The sequence below is a fragment of the Dromiciops gliroides genome, chromosome 4 (assembly GCF_019393635.1).
Source record: "Dromiciops gliroides isolate mDroGli1 chromosome 4, mDroGli1.pri, whole genome shotgun sequence".
NCBI lineage: Eukaryota > Metazoa > Chordata > Mammalia > Microbiotheria > Microbiotheriidae > Dromiciops > Dromiciops gliroides.
Window position 1 is genome coordinate 450,230,475 of NC_057864.1, and position 21,348 is coordinate 450,251,822.

The following is a 21,348-nucleotide window of genomic DNA, read 5'->3' on the forward strand; positions in this document are numbered from 1 at the left end:
TTTTTTTTGTTGTTGTTGGTTTGGTTTGGTTTGGTTTGGTTTGGGTTTTTTCAGGTCAATGAGGGTTAAGTGACTTGCCCAGGGTCACACAGCTAGCAAATGTCAAGTGTCTGGGACCAGATTTGAACGCAGGTCGTACCTGAATCCAGGGCCAGTGCTTTATCCACTACACCATCTAGCTGCCCCATCTTATGTTTTTTAACCTGCTCCTTCCATCTTTTCTGCTATTTTTTCAATATATTCAAGAGGGTTAAATCAGGTTCTCTTGATACTCAGTGACTCATCTACCTTATGTTAGTTATAAAAGCAACAATTCTTATTTAATCATCTTATAGGTTTTAAACAATTATTTGATTTACCACTTTATCAGTTTTAACTTATGAAACTCTTAAAAACTAGTTACAAGCAAATTAGCAGAGGCACCACAATGTCTGGTAGTCTCAGGCATTTCTCTGTTAATTCTCTCTTCAGCCTCCCTAGCAATCTGTTCAATAGAAAAGTGGTAGGTTTTTTTTTTTAAACTTAACCTATATTAATTTTTCCATAAACAAAAGCCCCTTTTCCCTACACCCTTTCACATCCATATAAAAGAGTTAATACTTTATATCTTTCATAAATTGATTTGTTGTTTTTGTTTTTGTTTTTTACGGGGCAATGGGGGTTAAGCGACTTGCCCAGGGTCACACAGCTAGCAAGTGTCAAGTGTCCGAGGCCGGATTTGAACTCAGGTACTCCTGAATCCAGAGCCAGTGCTTTACCCACTGCGCCACCTAGCTGCCCCCGATTTGTATTTTTCTTTAAGCAAAAGCTTATTTTCTGCCACCAAAGTCCATTCTCTACTTTTTGCAATCACCAGATATCTTATATGCAAAGGGGAATAATGCTTTACAAGAGGAAGGAAAATGGGAAAGAGAAGAAAGGCTGGATAGAGGAAGAAAAACAAGGGAAGGAGAAAAACAGAAAGCAGCAGAAGAAAGGAGACACAAGAGAAAGGAGAAAAAGAGGAAGAAGCGAGAATATAAAAAAGAAAAGGGAAGAAGGAAAATGAAAATAAAATTATAAGAGAGAAGTGAATTTCAGATTATTTCAAAGTATTCTGAAGAAGTGAAATGAGCAGAATCACAAGAACAATTTACATGATAACAATATTGTAAAGACAAAGAGTTTCAAAAGACTAAAGAATTCTGATCAATTCAATAACCAACAACAATTCCAGAGGACCAATGATATGAATTCAAGATGCAGAATGAGACGAGTACTTTTGAACATGATTAGTGCTGGAATTTGCTTTGCTTAACTATTCATATTTGCTACAAGGAGTTTGTTTCCTTTCTTTTTCTGTAAAGGTGGCAGAAAGGGAGATTGGGGGAGAAATATTGATTAATTGAAATAGGGTTTGTTTTTTTTAATTATCTGGAGGTCATCAGTCACTAATGTCCCATCCTCTCCAAGTTTCTTTCACTGTCCAGTCTGCCTTTTTTATGAGTTCCTCAGAAAGAATAGAAATTGCTGCCAAAGGATGTGATACTTGCCATGGCTGTCAAGAAGCCTTACTCTTAACTCCCTTAAGATCTCAGGAATCCTACCTAGAATAAATAAGAAATGTTTACAGCAGTGGAATGTCTTAGAAACCCAGGAAGGAAGTTATTAGGGATGATTCTTCATCAGAAGAGAGGGAAGCTGGTTGGGGGGAAGGGTGTGGGGGTAGGGAAGATTCTCCTTGTTCCTGGAAGCAGGAAATAGGAAAGACCTTTCATCTTTGATTCCCTGGCTTGCACACAGATGCGGTCAAAAGGAGGTCCAAATTACTACCATCTGACAGCTGCTTAAATGTGAAAAGGTCCAGAGACAGAAGTTATTGATCATATGGATCCTCTTCAGGAATTACCCTCCATATTTGCTGAGATGCCAGAGACACGTGGAAGTCTTTTTCATTACAGTATCCACCCCCTTCCCTCTAGCTATACCACTACCACCACCACTCTTGTTCAGGTCCTTACCACTTTTCACCTGGACTATTGTATCCCTAATCCAGTCTTTCCCTTCTCCAATATATTTCCCACCTAGCTTCCAAATGGATATTCCTAAATTCAGGTGTGATCATGTCACTCTCCCACTCAAAAAGCTTCCGTGGCTCCCCATTATCTTTAGGATAAATTTAAATACCTCTGCCTGGTATTTTTAAGCCCTTCACAACCTGGCTCTAGTCCATCTTTTCATGATAACTACACACCCCCTCACATATTCTATGCCCCAGCTAATTCAGCCTCCTTGTTGTTCCTTGTTCATAATATTCCATTTCTCAAATCCATGCTTTGCATAAGCTGCTCCCACAGCTAAAATCTTCTGCCTCTCTAACATTTATCTAGCTCCTACTATGTCAGGCACTGTGGTTTATAAACATTATCTCATTTAAGACTCATGACAACCCTATGAGGTAGGTGTTGTTATTATCCTTCTTTTACAGTTGAGGAATATGAGATAAACAAAGTTTAAGTGACTTTCCCAAGGTCACCAAGCTAGGAAATATTTGAGGGAGGATTTGAACTGAAGTCTATTGTGACCCCAGGCTCAGTGCTCTATCCATGGCACCATTGAGTTGTCTCTTGGAACCCTTAGCTGTCTTCAAGGCTCAACTCAAGTATTGAGAAATCTTTTCTGAGAACCCCATCATTAATTCCATCTCCCTTGCTAGCATCACAGTATATTTATTTTGTATATGTCCTGTATTTGGTTTTCCAAGAACATGTAATATCAAGTAGATTTTTGGTTCCTTGAGGACAGAGACTGTCATACTTTTTTCTATGTATCTGCAAAGTCTAGCCAATAGTGGGGAAGAGACTGAACTGATGATTTCATTGATATAGGGAATTCCTATGTGAGAAAACTCCCTGGACCAAAGGAGATCAGCATTTTTTATGCAACTTATAATCTGTTTTGTTTTGTTTTGTTTTGTTTTTTAGTGAGGCAATTGGGGTTAAGTGACTTGCCCAGGGTCACACAGCTAGTAAGTGTTAAGTGTCTGAGGCCGGATTTGAACTCAGGTACTCCTGACTCCAGGGCCGGTGCTCTATCCACTGCGCCACCTAGCTGCCCCCTGCAACTTATAATCTTAATAAATCGGCTAGAACATGAAGAAGTTAAGTGACTTGCCTAGGGTCACACAAACAGTATGTTCAGGGGTAGCATTTGACCCAGGTCTTTATGGTTTTGAGAGTAATCCTCTGTGCATTGCACCATGGCTGTTTCTACCTGGCACAAAGTAGGCACTTAATAAATACCTTATTGGTTATTTGATAGTTAATAAGGTACCATGGTAGGTGCTGGAGACACAAAGATAAAATGAAAATTTTGAGACTTTATTCTGACAGAATTCTTCAAACTCTGGAGTTGATCAGCTTCCTATCTCTTCTTCACTGGTATGATAATAAACCATAGTTTGATGATATAAAATCATTAATTGTAATTCATCATTTATGTTATAAACAAATCCAGGCTTTGCCTCATTACTAGTAGGACCCTGCTCTCCTGCTGGAGAAAAACAATATGTGCAAAAATAAGTAGATATAAAATCCAGACTTGGTGATTTTAGTTGAGTAATAGATCATTAGCCTGAGCACATGGGGAAAGACTTTGGACAAAGTCAAACCCCCAGTGGTCTCTACTACAAGGGTGCTGGTCTGGGATCCTCAAAATGAAGCTGAGGTGGCATATGGGATGGGGACAGAGGAACTGTCCCTGTGTATGATGAGCATGAAGCTAGGAGTTATGTATTGACTTTCTCTGTTATGGCTCCTCAGGGGGCTGACCTCGTACCTTGAACAAAGCCAAAAATAAGACACAGGTTTCTTATTTCCTAGTCCAGTGTTCTTCCATACATTAATCTGTTGTCCCTTTGTGTAGCATGTAGTTCCAGAGGAAACAATTCCAAGCAGTCACAGGATTAGTATGTACCCAAAGCCTGAGTCACTCCTTCCATTCCACACACTACAGTTTGTTTTTTTTTGGTAATCCCCTCCCCTTGTCACCTCAAAGTGGAGGACCAACCTTTAGCCTTCAATGACTTTTCTGACACTTTAAATCTCAGAATTAATATAAACAAACAAGCACTTCACACCTGGTGAGGTTGCCCAAAGGGTGTCTCTCTAGTTGTTTCATGTTAATCAATCAATTGACAAGTCTTTTTATTGAAAGCCTACTATGTGCCATGGAGGAGGATCTACTGTGTGCCTAGTACTGTGTGGTTGCCATGGAGGAAACATTAGAAATGCAAGATATTTTCCCTCTCTTCTAAAAGCTTTCAGTTCGGTTTTCTGTCATCCCAACTAAATTGGGGCTTCTTAAACTTTTCCCATTCATGACCCCTTTTTGCCCAGGTATATAGGTATATATAACCTTTTACTGTTGCCAAATGTTTTGTGGCCCTTACATTCAGTTACATGACCCCATATGGATGATAAGCTCCTTAGAAGAAAGGAATAGTATTTCTCTTTTATCTCCCAGTATTGGATGTGTATATAAGTATCTCAATAAGAGTTTGTTGAATGAATGAATGAGAAGTCCCATATGAAGAAGTCTCATTAAAGCTTCAAAATAGTCATAGAGAGAATCATATTCTCCTTGTCTGGTTGGGAAGAAGCCTTATAAGAACCTGTCATTTCCTCCAGGGCAAGACATATAAGTTCTTAGATTTCCAATTGGAAAAGGCTTAGCTTTAGTTATCTACAATCTATATGAATAGAAAAGTATTCCTTATATTGGGATAGTATATGAAGTAGTCTGAGAGTCCATTTTATTTTGTTTAATTCTATAAGCATTCACTGATTACTCTCTATGTGACTGTGTTAGGTGCTTTGGAGACCACAAAGAAGTAGAAGACAGTTGCTCTCTGAAAAAAAGACATTTAAGTCGAGTTGGAGAGACAGGGTATACATGAATAAAACAGTTACATAATACGTGATATTAGCACAGCAGGGAAGGCAATGCAGCTGAATGATGCAGGATGGAGATCATAGATCAAGATCTGGAAAGAAAGGACCTTAGAGACCATGTAGTCCAACCACATTATTTTATATATGAAGAAACCAAGTCCCAGAAATGTTAAGAAAAAAAAAGACTTTGCCAAGGTCATATTGATAATAAGTAGCATAGCAGGCATTCAAACACATTGCCTCGAGGGATATACGAGCCTTTCTCCCATGTTAATAGAATTAGACTTGGGCTAACACCAAGACCCTGAGATTGAGAGTATTAGAGGAAGCCAAGCAACCTGTTTGGGGGTCACCTGAGAGGTCAGCAGTAGAACCAGTCTGAGGATCCAGTTTCTATGGTGCCTCTCCAACCAGTCAAGAGAGAAGGAATCCACTAGCTTTCCACCTGCTTCTAAGAGCTATTCACTCAGCAAAAATAGGGCTGGCAACTTCTGTGAAACACACAGATAGGGATACAACATCCCTTCTTATTTCCCTTCTTCCCTCTGCTTCCTGGTATCATTGTTGAGCTCATCTAAGTTTGCCAAAATTAGATTAAAAATCCGTTTGGTAATGACTGCATCTAAATTTATTCCCTGCCACGGGTTCTCAATGGCATCTGGCAGATTTCTGGTTCCCAATAAAAATATTATTCATAGGGATGCTGATGATGACAGCAAATGAGTTGGCATATTGTTATGTCTACTAACTATGAGGCAGGATTCTGTGGAAGACAAGTTCACTGTAGATCTCCAAACAAGAGGGTTCATTCATTCATTCAACAAATATTTATTAAGCTTCCACTATATGCCAGGGAGTGTGATACATGTGGGAACATAGAAAGACAAACTGTCCCTGCCAACAGAAAGCTTACATTTTAGTGGGAGGAAACAACCTCATTCATAGAAAACTAAATAGAAAATGGATACTGAGTTAGCTACAAAGCAATTTCACTCACTCATTCATTCATTCATTCATAAAGTAACTAGGGGGATCATGATAGGTTTCTTGGAGGTGGTGGTATTTGATCTGACTTTTGAAAGATGGTTCCATGAGGCAGAGGGGAGAAAGAAGTGCAGAAAAGGAAAACAGACTGTGCCAAGGCAAAGAAAGAAGAGATTGACTGTCATGTTTTAGGACTATCAAGTATGCCAATTGAGCTACAATATAGGGTGCATGAAGGAGAGGAATATGAAACAAGCCTGGAAAAGTGAGCCAGAACCAGATGGTCAAGGGCATTGAAAACCCAACAGAGGAGTTTGTATTGTAGCCCCAAAGCAAGAGAGAGCCATGGAAGCTTCATGAGCTATGCTGTGACATAGTCAGATGTGTGTTCTACAAGACTTGGCAACTGATTAGGTATTAGGGATCGGGGACAATGAAGAGTTAAGAATGGCTCCAAGCTTGTAAATCTGAGTGATTGAAAGGATGATGGTGCTCTTGATAGAAATAGCAAAACTAGGAAGCAGGGAGGGATTGGGAGGAGAGATAATGAATTCTGTTTTAGACATTAAAAGTTTAAGATGTTTTACAGCATGTCCACTTGGTGACATGGAACTGGAGTTCAGAGGAGAAACTGGGATTGGATAGAAGGATCCATGTGTTATCTACACAGAGATGAGAATTAAACAAATGGGAACTGGTGAGATTGCCAAAAGAGAGAATGCAGAAAAAAAAGAGAAGAGAGCCTGGGATGGAACACAGACTAGGACAGCCCATGGATGAAGATCAAACAAAGGAGGCCAAGAAGCATAAGGACTAGTTGGAGGAAAATTAAGAAAAAGCAATATTATGGAAACCCAGGGCTAAGTGTCTAGGAGGAAGGGATGACTGACAGTGTAAAATGCTTCAGAGAGATTAAGAAGGATGAGGACTGAGAAAAGGGCATTGGATTTGGCAATTAAAAGATCATTGATGCAGATTGAGACTTTTTTTTTACACAGCCAATGCAAGAATTTGTTTTACTTAATTATACATGCTTATAACTGGGTTTTGTTTTTCTTGCTTTCTCAAGGGGAGGGGTCAGTAGGAGGGAGAGAAGGAGGATCTTCATTTGAAAATAAAATTCGATTTATAAAGAGAGATCATTAGTAACATAGGAGAGTGCAGTTTCCATTACCAAAGTGCCTAAAGACATTCTCACATACACAGTAGTCCTGTTACATGAAAAAGCTTTATAATAAAGCTCCAAGCATATTTATAATTGTTTCATCTCATATCTATAATATTTAATGTTTCTCTTTTTATCTATGATATTTTTTTCTTTCAAAACAGAGAAAAATTATGCAAGTTACCTGGGTTTGGTCCACAGTCTTGCCCACCAACCTTCCTTGACCATTGTGCATCTCACCCCTACGCACTAAGGAACAGAGATTGACCTAATTAGACACCAATTAGTAACAAAGTCAATTGGACTCACACTCTCCTCACATGTCTTCCATCTTTCAGCAATTCTTGTCTTAGAATCAAAGAATGCTTTAAGGGACGTTGCTGCTACATATGTGTTTATGAGATAGGCTAGGAAATGGAGAGAAGTGAGAAATGAAGAAAAGATTGTACTATTATTTCAGGCAAGGGTTCTTAACCTGGGGTCCATGGACAGATTTCAGGGAGTCTGCCCCTTCTATTTAACCTTTCAACTTAAAAACTCCTGGGCCATCATCCCCATTTTTTCCCCAACCAAAATTTGGATTCCACTATACAGATTACTAATAGGTAAGGTTTCATTTTATCTTCTGGAAGGCCAGACCTCCATCTCAAAACCATGCTTTTGTGTGTTCCTCTCCCCTGACTTTCCAGTTCGCCTTTATGTCTTCCCCCATTAGAATGTAAGCTCCTTGAGGGCAGGAGCTGTTTGCTTGATTGCTTGCTTTTGCATTTTGCAATTAGCACAGTGCCCAAGACATACTAAAGATTTAATAAATACCCTGTCTGCATGTTTGCCTGTCTGTTTGTCTATTCATCCATCCTTTCATCCATCCATCCATCCATCTACCTATCTATCTATCATCTATCTATCATCTATTGTGACAAAGAAAACAATTTTTTAAATAGCAAAAATAATTCTGCACAGAGCTTCAGTAAGATCAGAGTAACTGGGGTCTTGTCATTCTTTCAGTAGTATAAACTTTGTATCCAGTTGGCAGGAATAAGTCATTAAAATAAGAAGCTACAAGAGGGCAGATTTCCTCCCCACATCTGTCACACTTCAGGCAAGTTCTGCTCTAGGCCAATCCTGCTCCCATCTGTGGCCTCACAATGTCCCTACAAAGAGTCAGTGTCTTAAAGTCTCTCCCTTGTCCTCTACAACAGAATTTTTCTCACAAAGTTGATTTGAGGATATTTCATGCCTCTTATTCTGACTGTGTTTTATGAAGGCCAGGTACCAATAATCACTGGTTATGGCTCAGATGCCAGGGGAAATGTTATCCTGGACTTTCTGCCCAAAATGTAAGGGGCAGGGGGAGGGTAATACACAGGTACAGTGGGCAAATACACGAGCAATTACGGTAATTGTAAACCCAGTGGCTATGATTCCCATGTTTGCATTCACTGATCGAGTGGCCAACAAAACCAAATGAATAATCCACATTCCTCGACTGTTTCTACTAATCTCCTATTAGACTGGGGGTGTTTCCTTTTTAGCTCCTGCCTTTTTTTGGCTCACCATCTCTTTGCAAGTGCTATTCACAGTATTAACTAAAGCTGGGTCCCCCAATAGTCAGAATTCTCAGACTCCTCCACCTGTGTGATCATTTGGTTAGAATTCATACATAGAAAATCATTTCCCTTTTTAACCACTAAGTTTGCAAGGTTGGGGTGGTGTTTTCTGTTCCCTTCTGGGTCCCATGCCTGGCTGAACAACAGGCTACAGTGTTCTGCTGATATCCAAATCTGTACAAGGATGAAACAGGAATTATGGTGCAGTGGGATTCCCTTCCAGGATATATTGTACATTACTTGTCCTCACAAGTTTTCCCTTCAAACCCCAACTGGCCAGTTTGCTATTCCCTGGAATCAGCATCCTGTCTCTTCTCTTGGTAACAGGATGTGTACCATTCCCGGAATTCCTTCTCTCCACCTCTCCAAGGCCCGGGCTTTCTCTAAGACTCAGCTCATGTACCATCATCCAGGGCAGCAGTTCTGAATCTGGCATCCATGGATAGATTTCAGGGAATCTATTAAGTCAAATGGGGAAAAAATATTACATCTTTATTTTTCACTAATCTCTACCTAAGGGTTAGCACTGAGGGCAATAGCCACTGAGTTAGCAACAATAAACATTGAATTAGTACTTAGGGCAACAATCATTGAGTTAGCAATGAGGACAGCAGCCATTATTTGGAGAAGGAGTCTACAATCTTCACCAGACTAACACTCAAAATATTGCCCTTTTATGAGGGAAGCCTTTCCTGATCCCTGAGTTGGTAGTCCTATCTGGAATGATCTAGGGGCAACTGCACATTCCTTCCTCTGATCAGATCCTGTTTTATCCCACCCCAATTAGTTTATAATTTTTATAATTTTTTCTTTTAGCATAGGGTCTGGCACACAGTAGGCACTTAATAAATGTTTGTTGACTATTACATACATCAATAAGAAGTATTTGTGATGGCTCCATTCTTGATTATCAGTTTTCACTGGTATTTCCACAAAGGTGAGTGAAGGAGTAGAGCGAGCCTCATCTGGAAGTGAAATAGGGGACTGTCTACACAGAATGACTTTAATGGTCAAGTCAATAGGACTTGGGTTTCAATCCTACCAGAGATGTTCTCTATCTGTGTGACTGGGCAAAGTCATTTAACCTCTGAGCTTTGGTCTCTTTATGTGTAAAATGGGAATTATAACAGCACCTGCCTCGAAGGACTGCTGTTTGCAAGCCTTAAAATGCTGTATAACTGTGAGCTATGATGATGATGAAACCCAAATGAGGCCTGAGGTTTTCTGACTTCCAGCTTAGAAGGTTACAGATTTTCACTCTCCCAGAAGAAATCACCCAGAAGCAAACAATCCATTCTCTACATAGCACCTAATGCTCGAACTTCATGGTGGGAAAACCCTGACAATGAGATCTCAAAACTGCCTAGAGAAACAAAGAGAATTTGGTGATTTGTATTGTCCTCAGTTTTTCCTGTAAAGGTAGATAATGCGCTATGAGGTCAGTTTCTTTTGCTGGTTATTTACTATTGAAGAAGAAATGATTGACTCATAAAGGAACCATAGATTGTCACTCACCAGGAGCCTGTTGCTTCTGACAATGGGCTGGAAAGCAATTTCCTTCCTCAGGAGTAATGAGACTTTCCAGGAAACTTAAGCATCCCTCTTCTTGGCCAGTAACCCCTTGTACCACAGGTGAAACAGATGGGTATTGCTTACTTGCTCCCGTGCGCGCGCGCTCACACACACACACACACACACACACACACACACTACAGAAAGAGCTCCTTCAAATTTTTTTCTGTCATCTGGGGATCTTTTGGGACCCAGGTCTGGGTCTTCTTTATACAAAGGACCAAACCTAGAAATCCTCCCCTCCCTTTTCTCATTGGTTCTTGTGGAGACAGCCACCTCAGATCTTGGACATTGCTTCCGTTGGCCCATTGGAGTCTTGTGAGGAGACCTGGCTGTATCATAGGCCCAAAGAGGCTAGGATCCCCCTCCCCATTCCCCAACCTTGTCACTGGTCTAGGCTTCTCACTGGTAATACCGGCTGGCCTAGGTGACTAGTTTCATGCAAAATCTACTCAAGACTGTGTAATTTAACTTCTGACATACTGAGACCTGGCAATCTAATCTTCACTTCTCTAAAGAGGCCAATTATAAGGACAAAAGTGTCACTCTCCCCAACGCCAAGGCAAGGCTCTAGGCAGGGAGGAAGAAACAGACACATTCATATTGCATGGAGACTCCACCCCCACCCCTGGCCTGGCTGCCCCCACCTACTTCACAGGCATCCTGGGAATGTTTATCAGACCAAGTTACATCCCCTTAACTGACACCTGTCACCCCTTCCACCCCTCTTATATATAGCAATGTGATCCCCAGAGCTAAAAAGAGAAAAAACAAACCATTCTCGTTCCAGCCAAGGACTATGGGTAACACAGGGCCTCTGGCCTCAGGTTTGCTGCTGGCACTCAAATTCTTATACAGAGTGAGAGGGGGTCAAGTGAATATGCAGAGAAGGAGTAACGCGGATGAGGATGGAGGCTGGGAGGGGCATAAAACTTTTTGTTTCGTTGGGTTGTTTTGTCATTTTTCATTTTTTTTGCCCCAGAATAAACCCACCAAGTCTTTCTTCTGTTATTTTATGTGAGTCTGGTCTCTGACCTGAAGGTCAGAAAATTAAGCAAAATTTTATCTGACATAGAGCAACAGACACCCTGGCTAGCTGTGTGACCCTGGACAAGTCATTTAGTCCTTCTCAGCCTCAGTTTCCTCTCCTGTAAAATAAAAGGGTTAAATTATGCAATCTTTAAATTCTCTCTCTGCTCTAGCATTTTAGGCATCCGTAAGCCTATAATGAGGGTTACATAGAAAAAAAATTCAAGAACATCAGTGCTGGAAAGAACTTTAGAGGTCAGCTTGTCCAATAGCTTTCATTTGAAATATCATAGGCTCTAGAGCTGAAAGGGACCTTGGGAATCATTTGGTCCAGCCTGCCCCCTTTACAGATAAGGAAATTGAGGCTTATCCCCTTGAAACAGGGAGATTTGGTGAGTTCCCCAGAGTTCCACAGGTAGTAGAATATAAAACTAAAACGCAAATTCTGATTCCAAAATCCAACATTCCATCCCCTAGGCCAGAGGTATCAAATACAGCCCATGGCATTCTCAAGGGCTGCCCATCCAGATTAAAATGTAAGTGTGGGGACAGCTAGGTGGCACAGTGGATAAAGCACCGGCCCTGGATTCAGGAATACCTGAGTTCAAATCTGGCCTCAGACACTTGACACTTACTAGCTGTGTGACCCTGGGCAAGTGACTTAACCCTCAATGCCCTGCAAAAAAAAAAAAAGTAATTGTGAAATATTTAAGAAAATAAAAATACACAAACCTATAAACAATGTTAATATGTGGTTTCCTAAATCAATATGCAGCCCACAGGGATCCTTGAGTACAGTCAGTGGCCTCCAGTGTGATATTTGAGTTTGACAGCACTGCCCCACACCATAAGCTACCTCTCTATGATGGGAATAAAGCTTAGAACATTGAAATGGCTTGTCCAACATCACATAGCCAGTGAGAGGCCAAGCATGTTGATGTGGATCATGTCCACAATATACCAGGATGGAACCCAGAGAACACAGCTGCATAACTTCCTCCTTTGTGCATTCACTGGCCCCCATACCACTCACCTGTTTTGCTAGTAATCATTAAGATAGGAGGAGGGTGAAATTCATAAGAGACAGGGTCCAAACCAGCCTCACTGCCCTCAGGGAGTCTTTGATGTGGTTTGCTATGAGCCTCAAACATCTTAGGGATGACCTTGAAATCCGAAAGCTCCTAGATGGGACCAGACTCATTTTGATGAGCTCAGGTGCATTTCTATACAGGTTGGGAAAAACAAAATCCTTGAAACTTATTCTACTAATCTTCAAAGGGTCCTTGGTTTCTTTTTTTTTAAAGGAAAGAAAGAAAAGAAAAGGAGAGAAGAAAAAATGAGAGGAGAGATGAGGAGAGGAAAAAGGGGAAGGGGAAAGGAAGGGAGGAGAGGAGAGGAAAGGAGAGGAGAGGAGAGGAAGAAGGAAAGGGAAGGAAAGAAAAGCGTGACATAACTGTTAAGATCCTCTGTCAGTAAATTTCAGTCAACCAGAAATCTCTATCAAGCAGAGCCATCAAACAAGTACAATACAGTGATACTTGCTGTCCATGATAAAGATCTTGAAGCACAGGGAGATCCTGAAGGTTCTTCAGAATCATCCAAGAGAAATTTAATTAGGTTCAGTGGAGATTTAATGCTCAGTGTTTAGTTTTTATGCTATTGGAATTCTCTGAAGTTTGCTAATGTGCCCATGGCATTCATTCATTCATCCCACAAATATTTATTGAATGCCTACTATGTCCAAGACCCTGTGCCCTGTGTTATGGAGGATACTAAAAAGAATAAACATAGTCCTCAGCCTTTTTACAGTCCAGTAAAGGGGATAAGCACATGTACATAAATAACTTTATATGAGGAAGAATGTGAAAACGCAATAATGAGAGATACAACTTGCCATGGGAATTCAAAGGAGGGAGACATCACTCACACTGAGGACCTTAAAAGAGGGGTAGGAATTTTATCGGTAGAGTTGGGAGGGAAAAAAGAACCTTCTAGACAGAGGGTATAGCTTGAGCAAAGGAATCAAGGTGGGAAACTGAAGGACATGTTCAGGGAGGAACAAGTTGTCTAGTCTGATTGTAGCACAACGTATGTAAAGGGCAGAACTTTCAAATAATCAGGATATTTGGTTAATTAGAACAGCCAATCCATTCTCCAAATAGAATAGATGGCAACATATACTGAATCAAAGAACTGCAGAATTGGAAGGCATCTCAGAAGCCACCAAGTCTAACTTCTACTCAAAGTACGATTCCTGCCTATGACATCCCTGACAAGCAGTCATCCAAGTTCTACTTGAAGAATTCCAGTGACAGGGAACTCACTACCCATCAAATCAGACTACTGCATTTTGGACAGCTCTGATAGTATTCTTTTGGGGGGGGAGGGTAGAACAATGAGGGTTAAGTGACTTGCCCAGGGTCACACAGCTGGTAAGTGTCAAGTGTCTGAATCTGGATTTGAACTCAGGTCCTCCTGAATCCAGGGCTGGTGCTTTATCCACTGCAGCTGCCCCCTCTGATAGGATTCTAACCACCAGCACCACACACACACCCTTACATTGTGCTGAAATCTATCTCCCTGTAACTACTAATCATTGCCCTCTGAGGTCAAATAAGTAATCCCTTTTTCATATGACTACCCAACAAATATTGGGAGAAAATAATCATGTCTCCCTGCCCCATTCCTACAGTTTCTTTTCCCCAAGTCAAATACTTACAGTTCTAGTTGTTTATCAATGATTAACATTTTTTTTGCATAAAAGTAGTTCTAGGGTAAGAAGATAAGATAAAGGGCTGGCAAGACTGTCCCAAAGAACAGTGTTCAGTGTTTGCCCTCAACCCACTAAGCAATTGTCTCACAAATAAATTTCACTCTGTGGACATGTTGGGTTTTTTTTTCCTTTGATCCATCAGGGAAAAAAAAAACTTGACCTTAAACCCTACATTGACTCATTCTGTCTTAGAGACACTAGAAGGGGGAGAATCTCTGCTGCCTTAAGGGGCGGTCAATGTATGCACCTGACCCTGAAAGACCAGTCTGACAAAGGCTTTGTTAGAGAGCAGCAAGGTCACAGTTAGAAAAGGGGAGCCATAGAGCTTCCTAATCTTTGGCTGGACATCCATGGAATCTCCAAATTTTAGAGCTAGAAAAGAAATCATTCTCCCACAGAATCTGACCTACTGTGTGCCTAAACAGGAAGACAGCTTCTACAACGTCCCTAATGAGTGGTCATCTGGCTATCTGTCAATGTATAGGCTCCATGAGTTCAAAAAGACAAAAAAAAAAAAAAACAAAGTAAACCAGTCTAGCTATTATAGATATACCTATATAGGGGGTGGCTAGGTGGTACAATGGATAAAGCACCCACCCTGAATTCAAGAGGACTTGAGTTCAAATCTGACTTCAGACACTTGACACTTACTAGCTGTGTGACCCTGGGCAAGTCATTTAATGCTCATTGCCCCACAAAATAAACAAACATAGATAGATAGATAAATAGATAGATATACCTATATAGATATAGATACACATATATGCATATATTTGATTCATATATGGATTTATTTCTATATCCATATATCTATCTATAAATAGCTAGATTATCTCTCTATCTAGGCTGGTAGGTGGCACAGTGGATAGAGTGCCAGGCCAGGAGCCATCTTTTCGAGTTCAAATCCAACCTCAGACACTTACTAGTTACATGACCCAGGACAAGTCACTTATCCCTATTTACCTTAGTTTCCCTCATTTATAAAAGGAGCTAGAGAAAGAAATGGCAAACCACTCCAGTATCTTTGCCAAGAAAACCCCAAAAGGGGTCACAGAGAGTTGACGTGACTGAAAAATGACTAAATAACAACAATATATATGTCAATCTTTGGCTGAATTAGCTAGATTTACTCAACTATACTGATAGAGAAGAAATAGACCAAGTTGGATCCCCCAAATCCTCTGCCCAGAGGTAAGACCACTGTATTAATTTTTTTTACTGCATTAATTTTGTGGTTTAATTATTGGGCTTTTAGAGGACTTTGCCTCTCAGGACCTGGGCTACAGATGTGCTACAGTTTAATGTACAAACAGAGGGACCTTCCTCTATGACCAGATCCTTACATCTGCTCTGGAAGGGCTCCTCTTAGAAGTCTACTCCTAGTCATGAATTTCAAACCCAGGAATGGATTCCAAGTGCCAGGGAGAATGAGAAACAAAACACCACTGAGGAGCAAAACTATTTGCTTCATGTCTTTTTTTTTTTTACCTTTAATTCATAAACTGTCAGGACAGGGTTACACACAGAGAGCTGGAAGGGAATTCAGGAGCTACTTAGTCCCACTTCATCATTGTACAGTTGAGGAAACCGAGACCTTGGGAAGTTAAGTGGCTTCTCCAAAGTCACACAGGTTCTAAGCATCAGAGATGAGATTTAAACCCAGGTTCTCTGGTTCTGGAGTCCTTGTTCCCTCCACTGTGCTACACCAGAGGTGACGCCTAGTATGCTCCATCCTTTGTCCAGTAATCATAGCCCCTGCCACATCTGGAGGGCAAAACTTATGAATCACAGAATGTTGGAGCCCGAGGGGAGCTGAGAGGCCATCCAGTCCAACCTTCTCAGCTTACAAATAAGGAAACTGAGACCAGAGAAGGTAAAAGACAAGTCCAAAGCCCTAGTTTTCAGAAGAATTGGACCCAGAACCCCCATCGTATACTGAGAACCCTGAACAGAAAATCATAGAATGTCAGAACTGGAAGGGAATTTTCAGTGCATTTGGTCCACCCTCCTTGTCTTATAGGATGGGAAGCCCAAGAGGGAAAGTGATTTGTCAAAAAGCCACACAATTAGTAGAGGAGCTGAAAGCAGAACTTAGGTTACCATTGAAGGTTAAGACTCAAGAATCACAGAAGCATAGAATGTCAGAGATGGAAGGGAGTTTTGAAGGCATCTGGTCCATCCTCTTTGTTTTACAGAGGAAGGATCAGAAGCCCAAGAGGGAAAGTGACTTGTCAAAAAGCCACACAATTAGGAGAGGAGCTGGGAGCAGAACTTTGGTTACAACTGAAGGTTAAGATTCAAGAATCATAGAATGTCAGGTTTGGAAGGAAAATTAGAGGACATCTAGTCTACTTACCTCATTTTACAGATGTGGAAACAGTCCCAAAGAGAACTGCCTGGTCAAACAGTTATTCAGAAACCCTTAATTCTTTAAAATTTCTAGTCAAGTCCTAGGGGCGTCAGGAAACCCGGTGCCAAGCTCACTTTGTTATTGGTACATAGCCTAGTTTGGGGATATGCACCAATGGGAGGAAGTTCAGGGACAGGGCATGGCCTCCAAGGTCCTCCTGAGTTAGACAGCACACAATTGAAAAGGAAACTTTCAATAGGGGCTACTTTATGCTTCCTCCGCCTGTGTTCTACTCCGTCTCTTTCCCACTGGCTGCTAAAGGGCAGGTTTGATTTCTCACACGCCGCTGCGGCTCAGCAGGGACATGATACACTGCAGGAAACGAAGCAGGGAATATTTTTAAACCATCCAACATGCCTTAGGGGGGAAAAAAACCAAAACACTTTCATAGATACTCTGGAAGGCATTTCAAAAAGATTCCATGCCTAGAGGAAGCATCGTAAAATAGACTCGACTTTTCGTTGTGTTTTTTTTTTTTTGTTGTTGTTGTTGTTTTTAAGGGGACTCCAACTCAGCTTTCAAACTGCCTGGACCTGAATTGTAACCTGCCTCCCATTTGCCTTGTCATCCATCTGTTAGAGGTAGGCTTGAACTCCAAGTATCTCCCACCGTAATTTTTGAGCTCCTTATAATGATGAGGATTAATTTCTCCATTGGTCCACCCAACCTTTCCCCTTTATAGTAACCAAAAGTCATAATCAACTAGGCGTAGCAATAGTGACAGAACATTTTTTAATGGATAACAGGAACACTTCTAATCCTATCCAGCTTGGAAATTTATCTCTCTCACCACTGGCACGCGTCTCATAATTCTTTCCCTTCCTGAGCCAATTTTGTGCTTACCTGGTTTTTGTCCTCTTCAACTTTTCGTTTTCTTCTTAAAAAAATTTTTCCTTCCCTCTCAAAAGCTCTTTCCTGCCTTCTAATTGGTCTTTCTTCGTGTTCTTGTCTGTTATTCCTCTTTGACCCTCTCTTTTAATCTGTCCGTCTCTCTTCCCTCCTCCCACTTCTTCCTACTCTTCCTCCTCCCACACTTTCCCCCTGTTTCTCTCTCTCTCTCTCTCTCTCTCTCTCTCTCTCTCTCTCTCTCTCTCTCTCTCTCTCTCTCTCTCTCTCTCTCCTCTCTCTCTCTCTCTGAAACTTTTCTCCTCATTTAAAAAGCTACTCCCCCCACCCCACTCACTCTCTATCTTCTCTTCCTTGCAGTCTCCCCAGGAGATAGAATTGTCCTCTGACAGCTGGCCTCCCTGAGTCCTTGGAGCTGACTGCTCTGCGTGTGTGAGCTGAGTGCACGCCTCCCTTAGGGCATGGGCAAGGCTTTCCTGGAGTCCCGTAGGCTAAGACCTCCTCTAGTTCCTTTTATCCAAGACCCCCACCCCCAAGTATACCTGAAGAATATCAGAAGTTCCCCAAGACCTCCATCCTAGCGTTACTCCTGTCAAATTGTGAAAATGACGCATTCTTTCAACATGCAGTTGTTAGTAGGCACCTGCTATGTGAAAAACTCCAGGCTAGGCGCTGAGAGGGGAGCGGAAGAAGCTAGTGATGAAATTAATCAGTCAACAAAACATTTATTCAAAGTGGTTACCATGTGCCAAGCACTCGATCGACAAATATATGCCTAAAACCAGCAAGTCGTTGAATGTTAATTTTCCAAGAGAAAGGGTGGGGGACCTTTCTGAGCCTCCATGTACCCCCCTAAAATGGAACTGGATTTCAGTTACTAAGGGATCTTTCTCTCCTTTCCCCTTTCCCACTGCATTTCTAGTTCCCTGATTGAATCACGGATCCTGGATGATCAATAACTTGATGCATGTCATCAATTGATTCTGTTGTTATTAACAAACCGAAATGAGGTAAACTGGTCACCAAGGATCCACAGGACTCTAAAACGTTAGCCCTGGAAGGAACAGTGGAGGACTGCTAGTGCAGCCCCATTCTATTACAGATAAAGGAGCCGAGGCACAGAAAGGATGGGTCTTATTCAACGTCCCTTGGTGAGTGGCAAAGCTACAATTAGCCCCTGGGTCTCCTGGTTTTCAATCCAGTGCTCATTCTACTATACTGTGCATGCGCCTCACTGCATGCCTTCCATTCAGCTGGCCATTTCATGGACTCACAAGCCCATTAAAGGTTCTAGTGGCCATTATTCACAGTGGGTAAACTGAGGTGCTAAGAAAGAGAAGACAAGACTAAACAAGCAAAAAACCATGTGGCAATAACAGCAGAATCCAGGGATCTCATTTCCCAATTCAGTGGTTTCACTTTCGCTCCTTTTGCTTCAAAACCTTGCCTGTTTGATTTTGGGTTTGGTGGGGTTTTTTTGTTTGTTTGTTTTGTTTTTCTTTTGTTTTCCCCTGATGGACCATTCTTCTATAAGAGAATTCAATCCAGACTGTCAATTGATACAATTTACCCTCCTGTCTCCCTTAGAAAAAATTGTAAGGTCCTAAATGCATGTGTGTGACTGTGTGTGTGTGTGTGTGTGTGTGTGTATGTGTATGTGTGTGTGTGTGACTGTGTGTGTGTGTATGTGTGTGTGACTGTGTGTGTATGTGTGTGTCTATGTGTGTGTGTGTCTATGTGTGTGACTGTGTGTGTGTGTATGTGTACTATGACTATTTCTGGGATAGCAAGGTGGTGTAGTAAATAGACCTGAGTTCAGATCTGGACTCAGATACTCACTGGCTGTGTGACCCTGGGCAAATCACTTAACCACTATCTGCCTCAGTTTCCTTATTTGTAAAATTTTTTCAATAATAGCACCTACATCTCAGGGTTGTTGTGAAAATAAAATGAAATTATATTTGTATGTAAAGGGCAGCTGGGGGGCAGCTAGGTGGCGCAGTGGATAGAGCACCGGCCCTGGATTCAGGAGGACCTGAGTTCAAATCCGGCCTCAGTCACTTAACACTTACTAGCTGTGTGACCCTGGGCAAGTCACTTAACCCCAATTGCCTCACTAAAAAAAAAAAAATTAAAGGGCAGCTGGGTGGCACAGTGGATAGACTGCTGGGCCTAGACTTGGGAATACTCTTCTTCCTGAGTTCAAATCTCACCTCAGACATTTACTAGCTATGTAACCCTGGGCAAGTCACATAACCCTACTTTCCTCAGTTTCCTCATCTGTAAAAAAGAAATGGCAAACCACTCCATTATCTCTGCCAAGAAAATCCCCAATGGGGTCACAAAGACTTGGACACACCTGAAATGACTGAACAACAACAAATTTGCAGACCTTAAAGTACTATATAAATGCTAGCTATTATTATTATTATTTCTGTGCATTGTAGAATCCCAGAGTTGGTATAGAGACCTCTCTGATATTCTAGTCCAATTCATACATGAGAATGGAATGGTTCCTAACTCCCTTACCATCAGAGTCACCTGCTTCTGGAATTGTCTTTGGTTATCAATAATCTGATACTTTGGATGGAACTCTAATCTCATCAATGTGAATAGTCCCTCCAACAGTACAGCTAGCAACTATTTCTCTCCTGTCCATCCTTTGCAACTTGAATCCATGTTTGTTTTTTGGGGTTTTTTTGAAAGGCAGTTGGGGTTAAGTGACTTTCCCAAGGTCACACAGCTAGTTAGTGTCAAGTGTCTGAGGCTGGATTTGAACTCAGGTCCTCCTGAATCCAGGGCCAGTGCTCTATCCACTGCGCCACCTAGCTGCCCCTTGAATCCATGCTTTCCTGTGAATCCTCAGTGGGAATCTATCCATCAGTTATCTCTCAGTCTCCATACTTCCCAGTCCACCTTTTCTGGGCATACATCTCTCTGATGACTTCCTTTATTCCGCTTCTACAACGTAGTTATCCTCTTGCTTGTGCCCCCCTTGGTTTTTTATTTGTTTCTTTGTTTTTGCAGGGCAATGAGGGTTAAGTGACTTGCCCAGGGTCACACAGCTAGTAACTATCAAGTGTCTGAGGCCAGATTTGAACTCAGGTCTTCCTGAATCCAGGGCGAGTGCTTTATCCACTGTGTTTCCACCTAGCTGCCCCCCCCCCCGCCTTGCTTTTTAATTTAAGAAAAGTTTTATCCATACTATTGTTTTTTGTTTTGGGGTTTTTTTTTTGCGGGGCAATGGGGGTTAAATGACTTGCCCAGGGTCACACAGCTAGTAAGTGTCAAGTGTCTGAGGCCAGATTTGAACTCAGGTACTCTTGCATCCAGGGCGGGTGCTTTATCCACTGCACCACCTAGCTGCTCCCCATACTATATATTTTTACTGGATTTACTCACCCCTCCCACAACACTGTAAGTGATCCTTCCTTTGTAACAAATCCAGCAGATGCAGTGACTTCATCTGACAACGGATGCAGAGCACATTCTGCCCTCTTAGCCCCTGCTCAGTTTAGAGGAGAGAGATTTGCCCCATTAGCTCTTCTCCTCTACTGCATGATCCTTCATTTATCAACGTTATTCCTAAAATGTGCCTCCCAGGGCCAAACCCAGAATGCCAGAGTGTTCCACACATGACCTATGTAGGGCAGAGTACAACAGGACTGTAGCCTCCCTTCCTTGGATATTGGGCTTTTATTTATGCAGCCTAAGATTGTGTTGAGAGGTAGTATGTTGTTTTGGCTAGAGAGCTGCCTTGGAGTCAGGAAGACCTCAGCTCAAGACCTGCCTCTGAGGACCCAAGCTGGTTACCGCAGTCCTACATATACTTGTTTTTAAAAATATTTTCATAATTGAACTTCAACAAAATGGTTTCCTTTGTAATATTCCATGTTTTATTTTATGCATTTCATGCTCAGGGTCCATAGACTTCACCAGGGGGATTCAGGCAAAAAAATGAATAAAAACCCCTGTTTGATACCTGCCAAGCACCAGGGTATAAGCTGAGGTTATAGAGTCTAAAACAG

The 21,348-nt window shown here is 41.6% G+C and overlaps 1 protein-coding gene across 5 annotated transcripts in view; it reads right to left on the reverse strand.

Moving 5' to 3' along the window:
• The window catches only part of GJA5 (gap junction protein alpha 5), a 33,716-nt gene extending 15,745 nt beyond the window's left edge, over positions 1-17,971 (reverse strand). For 2 of the 5 annotated variants that reach the window (XM_043962447.1, XM_043962449.1), the window contains exon 1: positions 17,318-17,493. The gene's annotated coding sequence lies outside the window, so the exon portion shown is untranslated. Of the gene's footprint in view, positions 1-7,264; positions 7,330-9,026; positions 9,149-17,317; positions 17,494-17,862 lie in introns of those variants that run through there. The other 3 variants (XM_043962448.1, XM_043962451.1, XM_043962450.1) reach the window with 3 other exon arrangements.
• Between the last annotated feature and the right edge of the window lie 3,377 nt (positions 17,972-21,348).